We start from the raw sequence: 19,950 nt of genomic DNA on the forward strand, positions 1-19,950 counted from the left end.
GTGTTGCATATGCTGGTTAGAAGTAGTAGGACAAATCATAATTATGGGGATTTAATGTTGAGAAACTGTTGTATGTATATTGAGATTTTATTTGTATTGCATGATTCTGATACTCTGTAAATATTGCTATTACTTGTTTACGGTGTATTTTATTGTGAACCGCTGTGATTGTTTACAGAACAACGGTATATAAATATAAATTAATACATTTTTGCTTTTTGAATGCCACTGCATGCTAAACTGAAGAATCCACCAGATTATCCACAATGACTTCAAGATCTTTTTTACTGGCTGATGACTGCTAATAACGAACCCAGTTAGATTCCCATACAGACTAGTTTCTTAGTCTTCATATGGAGCAATGTCAGATCCTTACTAAAGGTCCAGAGAAACACCATGTACTGTACCTTCCTGTTCTTCTACTTTGGACACACCCTCAAAGAAGTCAATCAAGACAATATAATTTAATAAAGGAGCTATAGCTTGCTTTTTCTGATTATAATCAGGCAGCGCATCCTGCAGCACTAGATCAAAGTGCATGGTTACCCCATATAAATGTAATATGACATAACACAAGCCTCAAGCTAGTGCCACCCCTTCTATTTACCCGCATCATAGTTAAAATCCCCACAACAGGTGGGGATTCATAAACCCCAAACCACCCATGTCATCCTCGCATTTTTTATCTTCTCCACCCATAATTCACTCAATAGCTAAAATCCCCAACAGAACATATACTTCATCTCACACACCTCACCAGCTACTATTACCATAACTATATAACCAATTTGCAGTGAGGTCCTATATTTTATATACGTATATATATGATCATAAAATATACTCAACTGAATCTTAGCATTCTCACTCCTTAACCTTTCCGTCCAGGGCCATTTATTAGGGATGTGAATAGTTTTTTAACGATTTAAATTATCGTCCGATATTTTTAATATCGTCATTAATTGTTAAAGAGTGCGATACAATAGAAATTCCCCCGATTTATCGTAAAAAAAAATCGTTAATCGGGTTAGTGCGCACTAATGGAAGTTAATGCGCACTAACAGAAAATGATACAATTCGACACTTTTCAGGTCAGTTAAGGTCAGTTAGGAATGAATATGTATTCCTATTCCTATTGGCTGCCCTCTTATTTACTGATGTTACCAAGGTTCCCACTGAGGTGATGGTTTAATATATGGGGGATGGGAAATGGTTGGTAGCTTGACAAAGGGAAGGGAAAGGGGGAGATGAAGGGCCAAGCAGTCACACTCCCTGGTCTCTGAAGGGCAGATCTCTTCAGAAAATCAGAGCTGCTGAATGCAGGGGCTGTCACACCCTTCACATCCCTCTTCCCGCCCCCCCCCCCCCAATTCACTGTGCTCAAGTTTGCAGTTCCTGTGTTAAACTAAACTTTTTTTTCACTAGAGTAGAAAATGAAATAAAAGTAAGAAACTTTAGATAACATGAAATTAAGTACTTCTCTATATTCTACTTTAGTGAAACAAAACATTTAATAAAGAAACTAGCAACCTGAGCTTCAAAACATTAACATACTATAGAAAAACTAAACAAAAAACTTTATTATTAATTTATTATATTTACAGTGGTTAAATTTAAAGAGCAGGCTGAGGCTAGACTGGCTACTGGCTAGTGGCTACTGCTGGCACTATCACTGCTGCAGCCTGCTGGCACTTTTTTTCTCTTTCTGGCTAGTGCGTGCTATATCTGGTAGCAAAATGGCCACGGGGGACAGCACCAAGCAATTCCTCAAATGTTACTTTTAAACGATTAAGTAACAATTTGTGATAGTGCGCACTGTGCGCAGAAAGATTTCTGATTCTGAATAGTGCGCACTAACTTGCGTTAGTGCGCACTATTCAGAAAAACGATTTAAAAAAAAAAAATCATGCCGATCCGATTTTTTTTCTCCCCCCAGCCGATCCAGATCGTTAAAACGATCAGGCACACGATTCACATCCCTACCATTTATACCAATTTCAAGATGACCTCCCCAATCACTACTAACCCTATTGTTAATTCATCCACATCTATCACACGATACCTTTTCAACTCTTCCTCCTCCTGAGTCTCCTTCTCAGACTCAAAGTTGCCAGTTAACCATCCTCTTAAGAAAGTGAGGGATACACAAGTGACTCTCTCAAATGCTATCCAGCATTCTTTGCGAAAAAGCCACATCATCAGTTTTTGAAACAAAGCACAATAGTCTAATTCTTCTCTGATTTCAATTGGCAAAGGATTTCATATCTACAGGACTAGATCTGTGAATGATCTGTTTCTAGTCTATACTAGTCCTTAGTTCCTTTGTGGACAGGATTGTTAGATGGGCTTGCTGGCTAGATCTTAATTGCTTCCCGGGTCCATACCAGGGAAGTCGTTCTGCCAAGTATTTAGGTACCAAACTTCTCAAAGATTTAAAAGTTAATGTCGAAAACCACACATAGACTTGCTGGGAGTCAAGGTAAGGCTCTGAGCAAGGGAGTTGCACCATCTTTTATGGTATTTCCTGTTGTAATCCTGGCCATTGTGCTATTTGTGGCATGAGCGTGGTCTTCTTAGGGAGACCTGCATATGCAGCATTGCAGGAGTCCAGGTGTGATAGGGACTACTGCTTGCGTTGTTGTTCTCAATTCCAAAACCTAAAGAAGTGGGCAAAATTGCTTCACTAATCAAAGATTGAAAAAGTCTTTCCTTGCAAGTGCTGTTACCAGCAGTTCCATTTTTAGAGCAGAACCTAAAAGAGCTCCTGAACGTCTTACCTCACTCAGCAGTTTTAATGAGGTACTGAATGTCCAACTAAATCCATATCCAATCTTGGGGAAAGAATCAGCAAAACTAGCTATATCAGTAATTCCCTTCAGTGGCTTCTTGATTGACTTTGTCTTAACCTTGAACCTGCTTCATTGTCCATTCCAAGATAAATCTGATAAGACGATGATTACTCCAAATCAGTGGCTCAATCACAGTATCCCTCACTACTTCCATTTCGCTGGCTTCATTTATTACCAATAGATTCTTTGATAAGCTCTGTCCCTTGTGAAATCCTATTGTTTAGGGTCCTATAATTTACTTGTTTCAAGGTTCTGCACTTTAAGTAGTTCTGCTTCAGTATAAGGGCTTTTGATAAATTCACAACAATTTATGCCTTTGGTACGTCACCTTCTTCTTCTGTAAATACCGACAAAAGAATTGGTTTGCTGTTTTTGCTTTCTGCCTCTTTGCTGACCCCACCTTCTCCTTTTATTTCAGTTATTCTCCTGTTTGTCTCTTCCTTACAAATCTAAAGAAGGCTTTATCTTCTTTTATTGATTTTTGAACCATCCTACAAACATCTCAAAGAAGCTTACAATGATTTTCCTCACATGGCGGTACATCGTGCTCCTTTCTTCAGCATCTGAAAAGATTCAGTAGGAGATATTGTAGGCATCCAAAACATATGCATCACATGCATGAGGCTAAGTCTGTAAGCCAGTGTTGCGATGATTGTTAAATTTCACCCTTTAAGACTGCAGATTGGCTCAATTTCTATGAGGTTCTGCTGCCAGCCTAGAGATGGCTCAGTCTCTAAGTGAGCTTATGGTAGAGCGAGTGAACATCTATCCTCCTACAAGCAAGTGTCAGTATGTTTCCTTAGCTGAGTTGGTTGCTCCTTCCTGCTCTATGGCTTCCACTTTTTCTCTAGGGCCATTTTGCTTCCTATAATGTTATGTATATATGCTAAGGCTTTGCCTGTTTTTCTTGCCAGGACTTGGTCCTGTAGTACACTAGTATGTGCCTACTTGCTTCCAGTCTTCAGAGAGCAGCAGGGCTACAACAGGGATCTTGACTTGTCATGGTGTCTCTTTTCATCCTTCTTTCTCAATTGGACCTTATTTGTGAATATGTTCAACAGGATTTGGCTTACTGGCTACATTCTTGGTGCCTGGTTTCCCCTGCCCTTCTGGTACCGGCCTTGTGTGTCCAAAGGCCTCATGGTTGTCAGCCGCTGAGGGGTTAACCCAAGGGGAAGGCGGCCACTACAGGTGAAAGACTACGTCTTCCGTGTTCCAGTAGCAGGGGTGCCTAATTCAGTGAGTTTCCTTACCCCAACCTTGATCCCACCATCTCAGGCTCCCCTTTATTGGATAAGAATTATCATTTTTTTTCATCAATCTTGGTGATACTGCATGAGCTCCTGTATCTTTTAATGAAAACCATAGTGTGTTGTATTATTATATTTTCATGTCCTTTATTCCTGTATCCTTGTCATACCTATCTTCGTAGTATTTTCGTATCATTGAGGTCTTGATTCTTGTGGAGTAGAGTTGATCTCTCACTCTCTTCTCTTCCTAACTAGATCAGGCTGCTTAAATCCATCCTGTGTTCTGGCTATAAGCTTCTGCAGTGTTAGTAGCCTCCAAACTGTATTTGCTTATTGACAATTGCTGACTTTCATGATACCTCACCTCAAAAGTCCAATTGGCAAAAACACAACATTAATAAAATCTTCAATAAATCAATCCACAATAATCTTCTTAATAAATATTATATACTGGGACTGTAAAGTCTAAAGAGGTTAGGACTTTTCAGCTTGGAGAAGAGACGGCTGAGGGGGGATATGATAGAGATGTTTAAAATTATGAGAGGTCTAGAACGGGTAGATGTGAATCGGTTATTTACTCTTTCGGATAATAGAAAGACTAGGGGGCACTCCATGAAGTTAGCATGGGGCACATTTTAAAACTAATCGGAGAAAGTTTTTTTTACTCAATGCACAATTAAACTCTGGAATTTGTTGCCAGAGGATGTGGTTAGTGCAGTTAGTATAGCTGTGTTTAAAAAAGGATTGGATAAGTTCTTGCAGGAGAAGTCCATTACCTGCTATTAACTAAGTTGACTTAGAAAATAGCCTTTGCTATTACTAGCAACGGTAACATAGAATAGACTTAGTTTTTGGGTACTTGCCAGGTTTTTATGGCCTAGATTGGCCACTGTTGGAAACAGGATGCTGGGCTTGATGGACCCTTGGTCTGACCCAGTATGGCATTTTCTTATGTTTCTTATGTTCTTATGTTTCACTTTAGCCCAATTCAATATATTTTTGCATAAACCCTCTATATAATATTTGGTCCTATAGCATCATTCCTTTCTGTAATTTATTTTCACTATCTTTATTAAATTTTTCACAAAATCATACAAAGATTGTCATGATGTAAAAAATTGTTAAAAATGGAAGTGCACATTTTATTTATTTATTTATTTTGCTTCTATACCGCCCATGCCTAAGCTCTAGGCAGTGAACAATAAAACATACAAAGCAAATATTAAATAACATAATTTAAAACAAAAACCAAATGAAAGCATTCCAGTTACTCCTGCCTATCTCAGATAACCAGCTGAGAAAGTGAAAGCAAAAATTCAAACCACAGACTACATCCTGAACATAAGCTAACCTGAAAAGATCCTTCTTTAGTAATGTTTTAAAAGTTTTCATACTCTTTGTTAAACATAAATCCTGTGGAATAGAGTTCTATAAAATAGAAGCGGCAACTAAAAATGCCCTGTCCCTGGTCACAATGCGTCGAGCATGTCGGACCGATGGCACATCCAAAAGTCCTCTTTGGGATGAGCGTCGTAACTTTGTTGGACTATACAGATGGAGCAATACATGAGCCCATGGAAATAAATTGAATGTAATCAATTTGTGGCCCATCTTGAGTATTTTGTATGAAATTCTAGAAGCCAATGTAGCTCTTGTAACACAGGAAAAATGTTCTCTGTCATAGAGTGATCGGAATTCAGTGTGGCAGCTGCATCTCAACGTTTGCAAGGCCTTTAGTTTGTGTTTATGTAGACCGAGATGCAAACAGTTAAGGTAGCCTAGCAAAGGTAAAATCAGCGCTTGTTCTACAACATAGAAATCAATGGTAGAGAGGACTTGTTTCAAATTATAGACAACACGTAACTCGAAAAAAAATGGATTTCACAACAGATTTAATTTGTTCAGTAAAGTTAAGGCCAATATCGAGAGTGACTCCAAAACTTTGTATAGTGTATATTTTCTTGACCAATCATAAAGGATCTAGGAAAACCAAACTGGCTACTGCCAGTTTTTGCTGCATTAAGAGCTAGTTTGTTAAAGCTGGGCCAATTTTTAATCAAGGACATAGAGCATGATATCATTTGAACGGTGTCATCCCAAGATGTCTCAGCACGGATAAAGAATTGAATATCATCCGTGTAAAACTGGTATCCCGAAGTAAGCCCAACAAGAAGTCTGCAAGCAAGAGTCGGGTAGATTTTAAAAGCAGACAGTGCTGAGCCCTTTAGAACATTGGATCCCAGGAGCAACCATGCAGAGAAATCAGAATTCAGGTATATCCAAACCACCCAAAAACAACTCCTGAAATGCTAATTTATTTTAGTCGGTACAGCAGAATTCCATGGTCAATAGCATTGAAGGCTGAGGCAATATCAAGCATAATTAGCACATAGATTGTTTCCGGCCTCTCTTCAAGGAATCTGCTAAAGATAGCAGCAGTACCTAGGGATTTATGGAGCCCAAGTTGCAGAGAATTTAATATAGTATAATCATCCAAAAAGTTGTCAATATAGTATAGTATACTCATCCAAAAATTTTCTTTTACTGGCAAAAGTTCTTTTACTGGCAAAGTTTTAGAATCCATAGTTCTAAAACTTTGCCAGTAAAAGAAAATTATGAGCTTGATCTATAATTCTTTGGTTCATGAGAATTCGGATTAGGTTTCTTTAGGAGAGGACTGATGGAAGCTTTCTTTAGAGTGATTGGTACATAAGAATATAAGAACATAAGATTTTAGGATTTTAGATAGAAAGCTGAAATCCAGAACCTCCAGGGTAGCATTCTCTGAAATGCTTCCTGTTCCACGCGCAGGTCACCAGAGGCAGGCAGAGCTCCGGAGTCTCAATGCGTGGATGAGACGATAGTGCAGGGAAGAGGGGGTTTAGTTTTGTAAGGAACTGGGGGAACTTTTGGGGAAGGGGAGTCTTTTCCGAAAGGACGGGACCCATCTTAACCAGAATGGAACCAGGCTGCTGGTGCTAACTTTTAAAAAGGAGATACAGCAGCTTTTAAACTAGTAGAAGGGGGAAAGCCGACCATCACTCAGCAGTGCATGTTTCGGAGGAATGTATCTTTGAAGGATACTAATGAAATAGAGTTAGGGCATGCCAACAGAGAGGTTCCAATAAAAGCAAACATAATCCATGTGCCTATAAGTAAAGAATCACCTGAGCTAAAGAATTCAAAATTATCTCTATCAACTGAAAAGCAGGTTGATAATACAAACAAAACATGCACTTTGAAATGTCTATATGCCAGTGCCAGAAGTCTAAGAAATAAGATGGGAGAGTTAGAGTGTATAGCATTAAATGATGAGATAGACATAATTGGCATCTCAGAGACCTGGTGGAAGGAGGATAACCAATGGGACAGTGCTATATCAGGGTATAAATTATATTGCAATGATAGGGGAGGATCAACTTGGTGGGGTGTAGCATTTTATGTCTGGGAGGGTATAGAGTCCAACAGGATAAAGATCATATAAGAGATTAAATGCTCAGTAGAATCTATATGGGTGGAAATCCCATATGTTTTAGGTAACAGTATATTGTTAGAATTATACTACCATCCACCTGGACAAAATGGTCAGACAGATGATGAAATGCTAAGAGAAATCAGGGAAGCAAACCAATTTGGCAGTGCAGTAATAATGAGAGATTTCATTTACCCCAATATTGACTGGGTAAATGTAACACCAGGACTTGCTAGAAACATAAAGTTCCTGGATGTAATAAATGACTGCTTCATGGAATAATTGGTTCAGGAACCAATAAGAGAGGGAGCTATTTTAGATTTAATTAGTGGAACGCAGGATTTGGTGAAAGAGGGTAACAATGGTGGGGCCACTTGGCAACAGTGATCATAACATGATCAAATTTGAACTAATGAGTGGAAGGGGGACAATATGTAAATCTACAAATTTTCAAAAGGGAAACGTTGATAAAATGAAAGGTGCAGCTGCAATGGTTAAAAATGTGCAACAGGCATGGGCATTGTTTAACAATACAATCTTAGAAGCGTAGTCCTGATGTATTCCACGCTTTAAGAAATGTGGAAGGAAGGCAAAACGATTACCGGCATGGTTAAAAGGTGAGGTGAAAGACTATTTTAGCCAAAAAAATTCCTTCAAAAATTTGAAGAAGGATCCATCTGAAGAAAATAGGATAGAGCATAAGCATTGCCAAATAAAGTGTAAAACATTGATAAGGCATGTAAAGAGAGAATTTGAAATGAAGTTGACTTTAGAGGCAAAAACTCATAATACAATAAAAACCTGTGAGGGAGTCTGTTGGACTCTTAGATGACTGAGGGGTAAAAGGGCTCTTAGGGAAGATAAGGCCATTGCAGAAAGACTAAATTAATTCTTTACTTCTGTGTTTACTAATGAGGATGTTGGGGAGATACCGGTTCCAGAGATGATTTTTAAAGGTGATGAGTCAGATGAACTGAACCAAATTACTGTAAACTTGGAAGATATAGTAGGCCGATTGACATGGTATGCATCCCAGGGTATGCATCCCAGGGTTCTGAAGGAACTCAAAAATGAAATTTAAGATCTATTTTAGTTAAAATTTGTAACCTATCATTAAAATCATCCCTTGTACCTAAAGACTGGAGGGTGGCCAATGTAACCCCAATATTTAAAAAGGGCTCCAGGGCAATCCGGGAAACTATAGACCAATGAGCCTGACTTCAATGTCTGGAAAAATAGTGACCTATTCTAAAGATCAAAATCACAGAGCATATAGAAAGGCATGGTTTAATTGAACACAGCATGAATTTACCCAAGGCAAGTCTTGCCTCACAAATCTGCTTCATTTTTTGAAGGGGTTAATTAACATGTGTGTAAAGGTGAACTGGTAGATGTAGTGTATTTGGATTTTCAGAATACATTTGACAAAGTCTTTCATGAGATACTTCTAAGAAAACTAAAAAATCATGGGATGGGGATTCCAAGATGGCCGCCGCGTGGAAGGTCGGTGAAACGCTCTCTCCCCGAATTCTTTGAAAAATTTTCTTTATTTGAAAATGCCGCATTCAAAAAGAAAAGCCAAGCTCAGAGAAGCAGTTGCCGCGATCTCTGAGGCTGGCCAAACGAGGACTGAGACTTTTTTTTTCGCCACTGAAGCAGCAGGAAAATTGCCGGTGGAGGTGGCCACTGCAAACGCCGACATAGGGCGGATGTCGGCCTTGCTGGCTGAGGAGATCACACTAAGTCCCGGCGCTCCGATAACCCCCCCCCCCCCACCCGCTGCCGTCGGAAGCTGTGTTAGCTGGGGTAAGTCCTCCAGAGTTACATATATTACCTGGAAATATTGACTTTGATAAATCTAATATGAGTGGCTTACCCAGAACCAGCAAGGACAAGGAGAATAGAGCTATCCGGGAGGTTGTGAGCGGGAATACAATAGGAGGGGGAGATCTGGCTCAGAAACAGTTATTGGAAAGATATACACCTATGGAGACGCCAAAGGTGATAACAATGGAGTCCCTGTGGCATGCTATGAAGGGGCTGGAAAAAGCTGTTATCAATCTGACTAACATCACACTGGAGTCCAATAACAGGTTTGAGAAAATTGAAAGAACTATGACTGAACAGGCCAATAAGTTGCATGTGATGGAACAACGTATGGGTAAAGTGGAAAATATTCAAACTGAGATTTTGAGCGTGGAAGACACAAATGTGAAGAAGCTTGAGATTATGGAAAATCAGATAAAATACTTAAATCTCCGAGTATTGAACTTTCCATTTATAAAAGAGATTTCTGCTTATGAAATGCTAAAGGATTATATGATAAAGATATTGAAAATTCCTTCAGAAGGGCTCCTGGTGATATCAAGAGTGTATTATCTTCCGAATAAAGGAGAAAAAGTTAAAGAAACTGATCAGGAAGAAGAGAACCCATTAAATTTGACTCAGATTTTGGAACTATCATTGGAATCTAAAGTTAAAAAGAGAATGACATTATTTCTTTCATGTGCCTTTTCAGCAGATAGAGATCTGATTTTAAAGATATTTATGCAAAATAGGAGGAAGTTTATTATGGGAAGAAGATCTGGATTTATCCAGACATATCTCGTATTACTCAGGGGAGACGTAAGAAATTCCTGTCCTTGAGGCCTGAAGTAGTAGCAAGGGGCTCCAGTTTTAGCCTGAGGTATCCCAGTAAGTGTATTGTTAAACATTTGAATGCGAAGTATATTTCCTTTGAACCTGCTCAATTGCAGAAGTTTCTTGAACCAAGTAACCCCCAAAACCTGGAGTAATCGTAGCATTGAATTGTAAGTTCTACTGTATTTACGCGACGGTCTAACATTATTGTGAAAAGTATGTTTTGATTTCTTGTAAACCGTCATGTAAATCCCCTCGGGATTGCTTGGAATAGTAGATGAGAACTTGGGTGATTTAACTGAGTAAGAAATGAAAAGTTTATGATAGTGAATTTAATTTGTGATTATAAATCTACAAATTGTATAATGTTTACTTGATGTGAATATTAAAAAGTTAATAAATATTAAATTAAAAAAAAAAGATCATGGGATAGGAGGCGATGTCCTTTTGTGGGTTACAAACTGGTTAAAAGACAGGAAACAGAGAGTAGGATTAAATGATCAATTTTCTAAGTGGAAAAGGGTAAACAGTGGAGTGCCTCAGGGATCTGTACTTGGACCGGTCCTTTTCAATGTATTTATAAATGATCTGGAAAGAAATACGACAAGTAAGGTAATCAAATTTGCGGATGATACAAAATTATTAAGAGTAGTTAAATCACAAGTGGGTTGTGATAAATTGCAGAAGGACCTTGCAAGACTGGAAGATTGGGCTTCCAAATGGCAGATGAAATTTAATGTAGACAAGAACAAGGTGATGCATATAGGGAAAAATATTAGGTTTCATATTAGGAGCTACCACCCAGGAAAAAGATCTAGGCGTCATAGTGGATAATACATTGAAATCGTCAGCTCAGTGTGCTGCAGCTGTCAAAAAAAGCAAACAATGGCCTGGATTCTCTAAAGTCGCAGACCTTAACAAATCTGGCGGTAACGGGGGGCGAAGCAGGGGGCAGGCCTGCAAAAGCCGGCAGCAATTGCACCTCCGCGGTGCAATCGTTGCCGGCTTTCACACCCAATAGCGCCATTGTAAAAGGTGGTGCTATTGGGCGCACTACTGGCAGCGAAAAGGGTTCTTACCTTTTCGCTGCCAGTCTCCTCCTCTTCTGGGGCCGACTCCACCCCGAGCTAGCTATCGCACGCGAAAAGGGACTTTTTGCGTGCGATACGCTACGAAAATGATCCCCAATGTTAGGAATTATTAGGATGTTAGTGTTTGGGTAATTGCCTGGTTCTTATGTCCTAGATTGGCCACTTTTGGAAACAGGATGCTGGACTTGATGGACCCTTGGTCTGACCCAGTATGGCAATTTCTTATGTTCTTATGTCTTTACCAGTTGGTGTGAAATATATCGTATTTGCGGCATATAGGACGCACTTTTTTCCTCTCAAAATAGGGGAAAAATATGGAGTGCGTCTTTTGCGCCTGTAATCAAAATTAACAGCGTCCGGTGGGGAGGAAGTGATGTGGTGGCATCACAGTGTCACTTCCCCCCTCCCCGGACGCTGTTAGTATAATCAAAATTACTAACAGCATCCGCGGGGGGGGGGGAGTGATGTGGTAGCATTGGGGAGTGAGGGTGCGCCACCCGATTGGCCGGTGCTGGGCAAAAGGGGCTTGTGCAATGATGCACAAGGCAGGGAATTGTGATTGTCTACACATTTTTAAGGAATAACTTGGCCGGTGCACAAGGCAGGGAATCGAGGCCGGTGCTGAGCAAAAAGGAGCTTGCCGCGGCCAAGTTAGAAAATTATTTTTCCCTTAAAAATGTGTAGACAAAAGGGGGGGTGCGTCTTATACGCCACCGCGTCCTATACGCTGGCAAATATGGTACTTATTTCTACAATGCAGAAGATATTGCTGTTGGCTTTCAGTGTGACATTTCTTCTTTTTGGCAGATTTTGTTGCTGTTTTAACTTCCCTTGACTAATAATTCAGTCATGGCGTTCACTAATTTCTTCTTTACTCCAGGTGGAATTCTACACAAAGCAATCTAAAAATTCTGTGTACTATATTCTAAAATTCTGCAAAATTCTGCATACTTTATTTGTCAAAGTACCAAAATAGAATGACTGAGTAATAATTTAAAATATCACAGAGAAAAAGGATTTTATGCAAAGATGCAGCATTTAAAAATTTTAAACTGTATATAATACATCTTAAGGCCTAGCTCTCAGTTCTTTCTCTCCCTCCCTTACAGCTTTCTGTCTCTATCCTACCCCCCCCCCCCCAATCAAAGCTTGACCATCCCCAGCTTTCTCTCTTTCCCTTCTCCTACCCAGGTGCTAGACCCTGACCCCAGCTCTCTTCCCAACCCCAGGCACAATTCTTCAGCTATCGCTGTCTTCTACCCCCAGTCTGAACTCTACAGTTCTCTCCTCCCCTCTTCCCACCCCTGCTATCATTTTTTTTCTCCATCTTGCCCGGAGGGATGCTGCTGCTTTATAGAAACGATAGAAATGTAATGGCAGAAAAAGATGGTATGGTCTATCCAGTCTGCCCAGACACCCAAGTAATATAGCTTTAATAATTACCATCACTCCCACAGAGATCTCTTGTGTTTATGCCGTGCTTTCTTGAATTGAGATTGTTTTGGTGTCCACCAGCTCCACTGGAAGTCTGCTCCATGCATGCACTAAGATTATTCCTGAGTCCTACCCCCTTTCACCCGCATCCATTGACCTCGAGCCTTCTTTCTGTTGAAAGAGGCTAGCTTCCTGCGAATGTTAGCCTTGGAGATATTAAATGCCTCTGTCATATCTCCCGTATCTCACCTTTCCTCTTGGGTATTCATGATTAGATCATTTTAGTAGCCACGCTCTGGTCCAACTCCAACCGGTTTATATCCTTTTGAAGATGTGGTCCTCTTCATTGTTCAGAGTATTTCCAGGGACTGCAGCCTTTTGACCTGTGCAAGCCAACACTCCCCCCTATTTCTTCTTCCAGTCTGTGCTGGCTGACGCTATTATCACTACTTCCTGGTCCTGGTGTCAAGGTCTGTGGAAAAAATACAAAATTCTGAACAGAAGAATGTGCAAATGCATTGCGTAGTTGCTTAGAATTCCCCCAGGATCTCTTCTTCTTCTGTCAAGTATAGACCATGGGTTTCTGACATCTAATAAACAAATGAAACTATTCTTATCATAAGCCTAGTATTGCTGAATGTTCTCACACTCAAATGTCCATATTTGCAAGTTAGCCACGACCTTTTTTCGTGTAAAAAGCACCAGAGGTTTTTTAAAGTTAAAAGTTGGGTGTCCTAATTAATATTGGAAAGATATTGCCTCATATACTGTTGCATCTGGTATCTGAATTGGATGTTGAGTCCTTGCCATGCAATAAAGCAGTCTTCTAATAGCAAACAGGATGGGCCACATGATCTTTACCTGCTGTCATGTTCTATGTTTCTCTCTGGTAAGGAATTACTGACTAAGCCAAAAAAACCACTGATCCACCCAATATAATGTATAAAAAAAAAAAATCTGGGAAAGTGTATTACAGAAAAAAAATGTTTACACATAAAATTCAAAACTTTAATTCACAAATAAAGAATTATAAGACACATTCATGCAAATATTCATAAAATATACATATAAATTTATCAATCAACAAATGAAATAGAAAAAATTATACAATAATCAAACATCAATTTGAACATAAACAAAGTACACAAATGCAATCCTACACCTACCTTGTACAAAACAAAAAAAACCAGAAAAAAAACACCCTGTACAGGATTACAAATACAAGAATACCAAAATGCACAACCATGCATCACCCACCCAATAAAAATACACTCTAGGTATCACACAAACAATAATACCACCATACATATACACGTATTGTTCCCACCCAAAAAAATACAATCAATATAACTCCAAAATCTATGCAGAGTTAACAAATGTATCAAAATAAACATCCCCTCAGCAGGTGAGCATGCTCCAGATTAGCACTCATGGCGCAGTTATTCAAATGTAAGCAAACTTTGTTTGGGGATCAACCCACCAGATCCCCCTATTTATTGAAACTCAGGCAATAACTCACACTGCCCACTTCTAACTATCTAGATTTTGTCAGTTCAGGGGTTGACTTGTTACAGGCTAGCAAGTGCAGCGCTACCACTCCGGTGTGAACAGCCTTTTAAGCATCAGCTCATGTTATCCCATCTCCACAAAGGTTCAGGCACTCTCTGACACTGCCCTATGTTTGCCTCTCCCATGCCTTCTCTGTACCAGTCCTTGCATCAGTTGTAAATAAGGCTTTGTGCACAGCATGTACAGCACAGAGAGCTATAAATAGACCTTTGCTGTTACCCCTTTCCACTAGAAATTGTGACAGCTGAAAGCAGAACACAGTGTTGTACAAAACCCCTTTCCACACCATCATAAAATTACTCTTGACAACGACTATTCTGTATTATTTATATACAGCTGCCGCACAGCCTCAGAAGTCTTGATAGGCTGCCACCTGTCCTGTCCATCAGGGCAGTCTGTGCTAAAACCTAGTAGGAAGATCATCTGTAAGGTAAAAAAAAAAAGAAGAGAAAAGCCACTTAATTTGTGTTTGTACGTGTCGGGAAGTAGAGGGAAAATAATTATTACACAGATTAATCAGTTAAAAAAAAGAGAACACCACAAAAGTGTTTTGCGTGAGAGAGGATGCCTTTATCAGGTTCATTGGTGTTCAGAGATGACAGCTTTTGCCCGAGCAAAAGTTTCTTAGTGGTACCAAAATCACTGATATCTTCACAAAGTGGTTATTCTTATAAAGGCCTCATCGCCACTCAGATACTCTTTCTGTTCATCTTATTTCATGCCAGAGGAAGCCTGCCTGCGGTACACTCGATGGTTGGACAGGGTAAGAGCCTGGATTGGGAAGAGGGTGAGGTGCTTTTGTGTGTGAGGCAGGGAGGGTGCTTCTGTATGTGGAGGTGTATATGTGAGTCAGGGAGGGTGCTTGTATGTGTCAATGTATGTGTGCAAGAGAGAGATGGAGCATGTGTTTGGCTGGCTGGTGGCTGTGAGAGAGTGTGATTGAGCCTGTTTGTAAGTGAGATAGAACATGTGTGCGATTGAGAGCTTGTGTGTAAGTGAAATAGAGAGAGCATGTGTGCGATTGAAATCCTGTGTGTAAGTAAGAGAGAGCGAGAGCATTGTGTGATTGAGAGAGACTGGCCAGGCTCGTCTCCGGCGGCGATTAACAGTGCCTGTGTTCATTTCTTTGGCCCCCGCCGGCTTGGTCTCCGGCGGTGGCTGGCTGCGCGGCGTTCATCTTCTTTTCTTCGGCCCCCAGCCTCGATTTTCATTTCTTCGGCCCCCGCCGGCTTGGTCTCCGGCGGTGGCTGGCTGCGCGGCACCCATCTTTTCTTCGGCCCCGCCGGTCTCGATTTTCATTTCTTCGGCCCCCACCGGCTTGGTCTCCGGGGGCTGGCTGCGTGGCGCTCATCTTCTTTTCTTCGGTCCCACCGGCCTTGATCTTCATTTCTTCGGCCCCCGCCGGCCTGGTCTCCGGGGGCGGCTGGCAGCCACAGTCTTCGTTTCTTCGGCCACGAGTAGAGCGCGACATACCGGTTGAGAATCACTGGCCTAGGTCCTGCAGCTGCCACCTGTATCTGTAATCGGCCTTGCTTCCAGGGGGGGGGGAGTACTATTGCTTCAATATGGGCCTCTTCCCTACTTTTTTTGCAGCCTTGCAGTCGCCACCTACCTTGATGGAGGTCAGGCAGGGCTGAGGAAGATACTGCAGGCTGCAAGAGACCATAAGCCACGCGGTCGAGACTACATGACCAGCTAGACCGGCCCACCGGGGGAAGCCCGATCCCCCGGTAGGCCAATCTGCCCCTGACCACACCATTCCTGTGTGCAGCAGGGAGCTCATCCTCCCCACATTAAAAGGAACTAGTCTCCACGGGCAGGAGCCCTGGATGACGTAGCCTCCCAGACATCGCGGCTGAAAAGTTTGCTGTATTCACTCCTACAAATTTGGAGACCTCACGGTCCGTTTAAACTACAACAAAGCTTCCTTACTGTATATTCTCCCCGCGATGGTCCCAGATGTCCCACTCTTCCAGTTTTGAACAATAACCTGAAGATGTGAAAGTCCTCGTGGACTTCAGATTCCTAAGATTATTGAATGCTTTGGTGTCATGGTCACTCCCACGGCTTCACAACTATGTTTTGTTTTCCTGACATCCTGCTTTGAGCTGCATATTTACTACTAAGCAGACAACGGTCCATGATTTTAACATACAAATTTTGAAAATTTTGATCCCCCTGTCGCAGCCTGACACGAAACACAGCCTTGTCGGGGTCTTCCAGCTACACACAATTATTCACTGTGGTATTTAATACTGTGCATAATTGATGTGTGCACCAGTAAAATAAAAAATTTTTGGTTTGACAACTGTTATTACTCAGTACAACTATTTGCCGCACATTATTCTGTTGCCAACTCCTAAAATATAACATAACGAACAATGCAAAAACCTAATAAATTGAGTTGAAATAAAAGGGCCATCATACTAAGCACTACTGGTCTACAGACCTTCAATGCTTTTTAGAAAATCATCGGTCCAATAATTTAGAAAGTTGTTTTGGTTTTCTTATGCAATTAAAATGAAATAGAAGAGTCACTTACCTTCGTATTTTTTCATACCAAATATAGAAATCCCATCAGTCCCGACACGTGCCGTGTTTTGAAGGGATTATCTCATAAGGAACCAATACACTCGTGTCAAGTTCAACTGCCTCGAAACACGGCGCGTGTCGGGGCTGATGGGATTTCTATATTTGGTAGGAAAAATTACGAAGGCAAGTGACTTTTCTATTTCATTTTAATTGCATAGAAAAAGCAAAACAACTTTCTGAATTATCGGACCGATGATTTTCTAAAACGCAATGAAGGTCTGTAGACCGGTAGTGCTTAATGTGATGGCCCTTTTTTTTCAGCTCAGTTTATTAGGTCTTTGCATTGTTCGCTGTGTTACAGCAGTGGGTTTTTTGGGTGACACTGGTATTGCTAACTCCTAAAATGTGCCAAGAGAAGAGTGTCTTCATTGTGCAGCCCGGAGGCAATAGAAAACCTGTCCGTGCATGAAACCTTGTCTGCGTGTGCAGAGCGCAGGCTGAACCCAGAGGGGGTGGAGGAGAGAGCACGTGCAGTTCTTTGTGATCTACAAGTATCACGGCCTCAAGATACCAAAATGTGCAGAGGTAGTTAAGGCAGGGATAGAGGCACAGAAGGCCTTTCCCTGCCGCACATGAAATAGTGTGGGTTTTTGGGATAGGCTGCAGTTCAGTGGTTGCACATAGGAGAGACAACTGAAAGAAAGAGCTGCAGGTAGCAAGAGACGGAGACAGACCTATTGGGGTGGGGGGGAGGGGGGGAGAGCTGAGCAGCTTACGTGGCAGCACCTGAACAGAGCCCCACTGCTGGAGGGAGAGAAAAGCAGTGCGCGTAGTCTGCAGCTGAGGTTTAAACGACCTACATATAGCGCATACTTCATACTTGTTCTCACACAGAATAGGGATAATCCTATTTCCGTTTTTCCAAAAAAAATAAGAGGTCGCATTCAGTCAAAGTTTCAGTGGCTGTTTAATAAACGTGTACTGAAAATTAGAGCTCCTTCCAGCGTATGTTTTGCCGCTTTGCAGTCTGCCCCGTTGCTGGAAGTAGTTTATGCCGGCTGCTTCCCTTCTCAGAGCAAAGGAGACATGGCCTGGAAGGCACTAGGGTAGGCAAATGGTAAAGATGCTTGTGTAATTACAGCCTCGTTATGATCGCATGACTTTCTGTATGAATCCTGGCTCCATGGAGTCCAAAAGCAAACAGTTCAAAATTACAGTTTAGATTGAGTGTTGCAAGTTCACTGGTGGCTTTTTGACATCAAACATCATGAAAACGCAAGGCCTGTCGTCTGAGAAACCGCGACTGAGCAAAGTGTATAAACGGCTTAGGGAATTGGGATCACGTCCTGGATCACATGAACGGATAGATCCTCATAATTCAGTCATAGATCACAGGAACAGATAGGACCTCATAATTTATTTTTTTTTAGTGCGATACTCTCTTATTCCCACAAAGCCTCAACATTTTAAACTTCCAGAAAAAATGGGGAGGCTTTAAAGCAGGGTTGCCAGATAGTTCCATGCCTGCAGGGGAGATGCTGCAGCAGTCGTGGTTTTTACCCTCATTGCATTCAGGGAACCTGTGGTTCCAGTGTCTCAAGAAGCAAGACCCTCCAGGTGCTCGCCTGCAATGGGTGGACAAACAGGACTCGTTTGGCCTTCCTCTGCAGGACAAGGAGCTATACGGCAGGCCCTACTCATAAGATCTTCCTGCCTCAGAAAAAAGCATTTCAGAAAGTCAGCTTCACATGCAGTGGTACATAATGATAACGGGGAGAAGGCACAATCGGGCAGCGTCAGGGCTGGAGCTGAGCCTCGTTTCTCTGTCCCCCATCCCACCGCACTTGCTTCCCCTAGGAACAGAGAGGGTGAAAGCAGATGATGACCACAAGTCCCGTCCCATCCTCTGTTGCAATTCATCAAACACCATGCTTGATCCCTGACTTTTTTGCTTCTCTACAGCTAAGGACCCCTCTATGCTTATCCCGGGCTTTCTTGAATTCTCTTACTGTGTTTGCCTACACGGGGAGATCATTGCATGCATTCACCCACCTTGCGTTATGCCCAGGGCCCCTGGTCCTCCCCTGCATCTGTACTGGGGAAGGGCTAAAAATAAAATCTCTCTTCCTGTAGATTTTGTGGATCTACTCAGAATGGCCGTGGGAAGCTGCCTATAGGGAAAAATAACCCTTGCTGTAGTTACACGATGTTAGGTTCCATATTAGGAGCTACCACCCAGGAAAAACATCTAGGCATCATAGTGGATAATACTTTAAAATCGTCGGCTCAGTGTGCTGCGGCAGTCAAAAAAAGCAAAGAGGATGTTAGGAATTATTAGGAAGGGAATGGTGAATAAAACAGAACAGACCGAAGAAAAGAAGATCAGTGCCGCGCAGCATGCAGTCAGGCTGAACACAGCCACCTGGTTGAACGCTGCAGTTGGGCCTGGGTGGCAGAAGGAGGAGGACACGTCCCAGCATGCTGCTCCTGCTGCTCACCTTCTCTTCCTGTCAGTGATCATCAGGGGGAGGGGACGAGATACTTGAGAAAAGGATTTGGGATGGTTAGACTACAATGGCTGGGAGAGTGGGGTGAATGGAGGTAAGCGAAGGATCTTACCTGCTTGCTTCTGCTCTCTTGCCCATCCCATCTGACAGTCCTGGTGCCTGTAACAGTAGGCTCGTGCCCTAAACTATTGGGACTAGTGAAAAAAAGGAGGTAACGACTGTCACTTTCATGGCTGTCTCTGTCAACACAGGCATATGTGGTATCCAAAATTAAAATTAAACTAGCAGAGACCCTCAAAACAATTGCAGTTAAATTTAATACTCCACCTAGTCTGTCCTCAACACCTTCTCTCCCACCAATTTATCCGCCAGTTTCCCTCTCGCAGCCCACCCTGCCCTATCCCATTCCCCATACTCTCTCTCACTCCTTCACAGCCTGTCCCAGCACTTTTTTCCTCTGAGTCCCACTGCTCTAACCCGGTTACATCTGCAACCAAAAAAATGTTGCAGAAAGCTTAACCTAGGTCACGCCTCTTTTCCAAGTTGTTAAATTTTCTCAGGTCATAATTAACAGTCTTCTGTGTGTATGCCAAATTTCAGCCCTTAATT

General features: G+C 41.7%; 1 protein-coding gene across 1 annotated transcript in view; it reads left to right on the forward strand.

The window, feature by feature from the left end:
- The window catches only part of LCLAT1 (lysocardiolipin acyltransferase 1), a 263,583-nt gene that overhangs the window by 87,952 nt on the left and 155,681 nt on the right, over nt 1-19,950 (forward strand).

This window comes from Rhinatrema bivittatum, chromosome 3, assembly GCF_901001135.1.
Source record: "Rhinatrema bivittatum chromosome 3, aRhiBiv1.1, whole genome shotgun sequence".
Taxonomy (NCBI): domain Eukaryota; kingdom Metazoa; phylum Chordata; class Amphibia; order Gymnophiona; family Rhinatrematidae; genus Rhinatrema; species Rhinatrema bivittatum.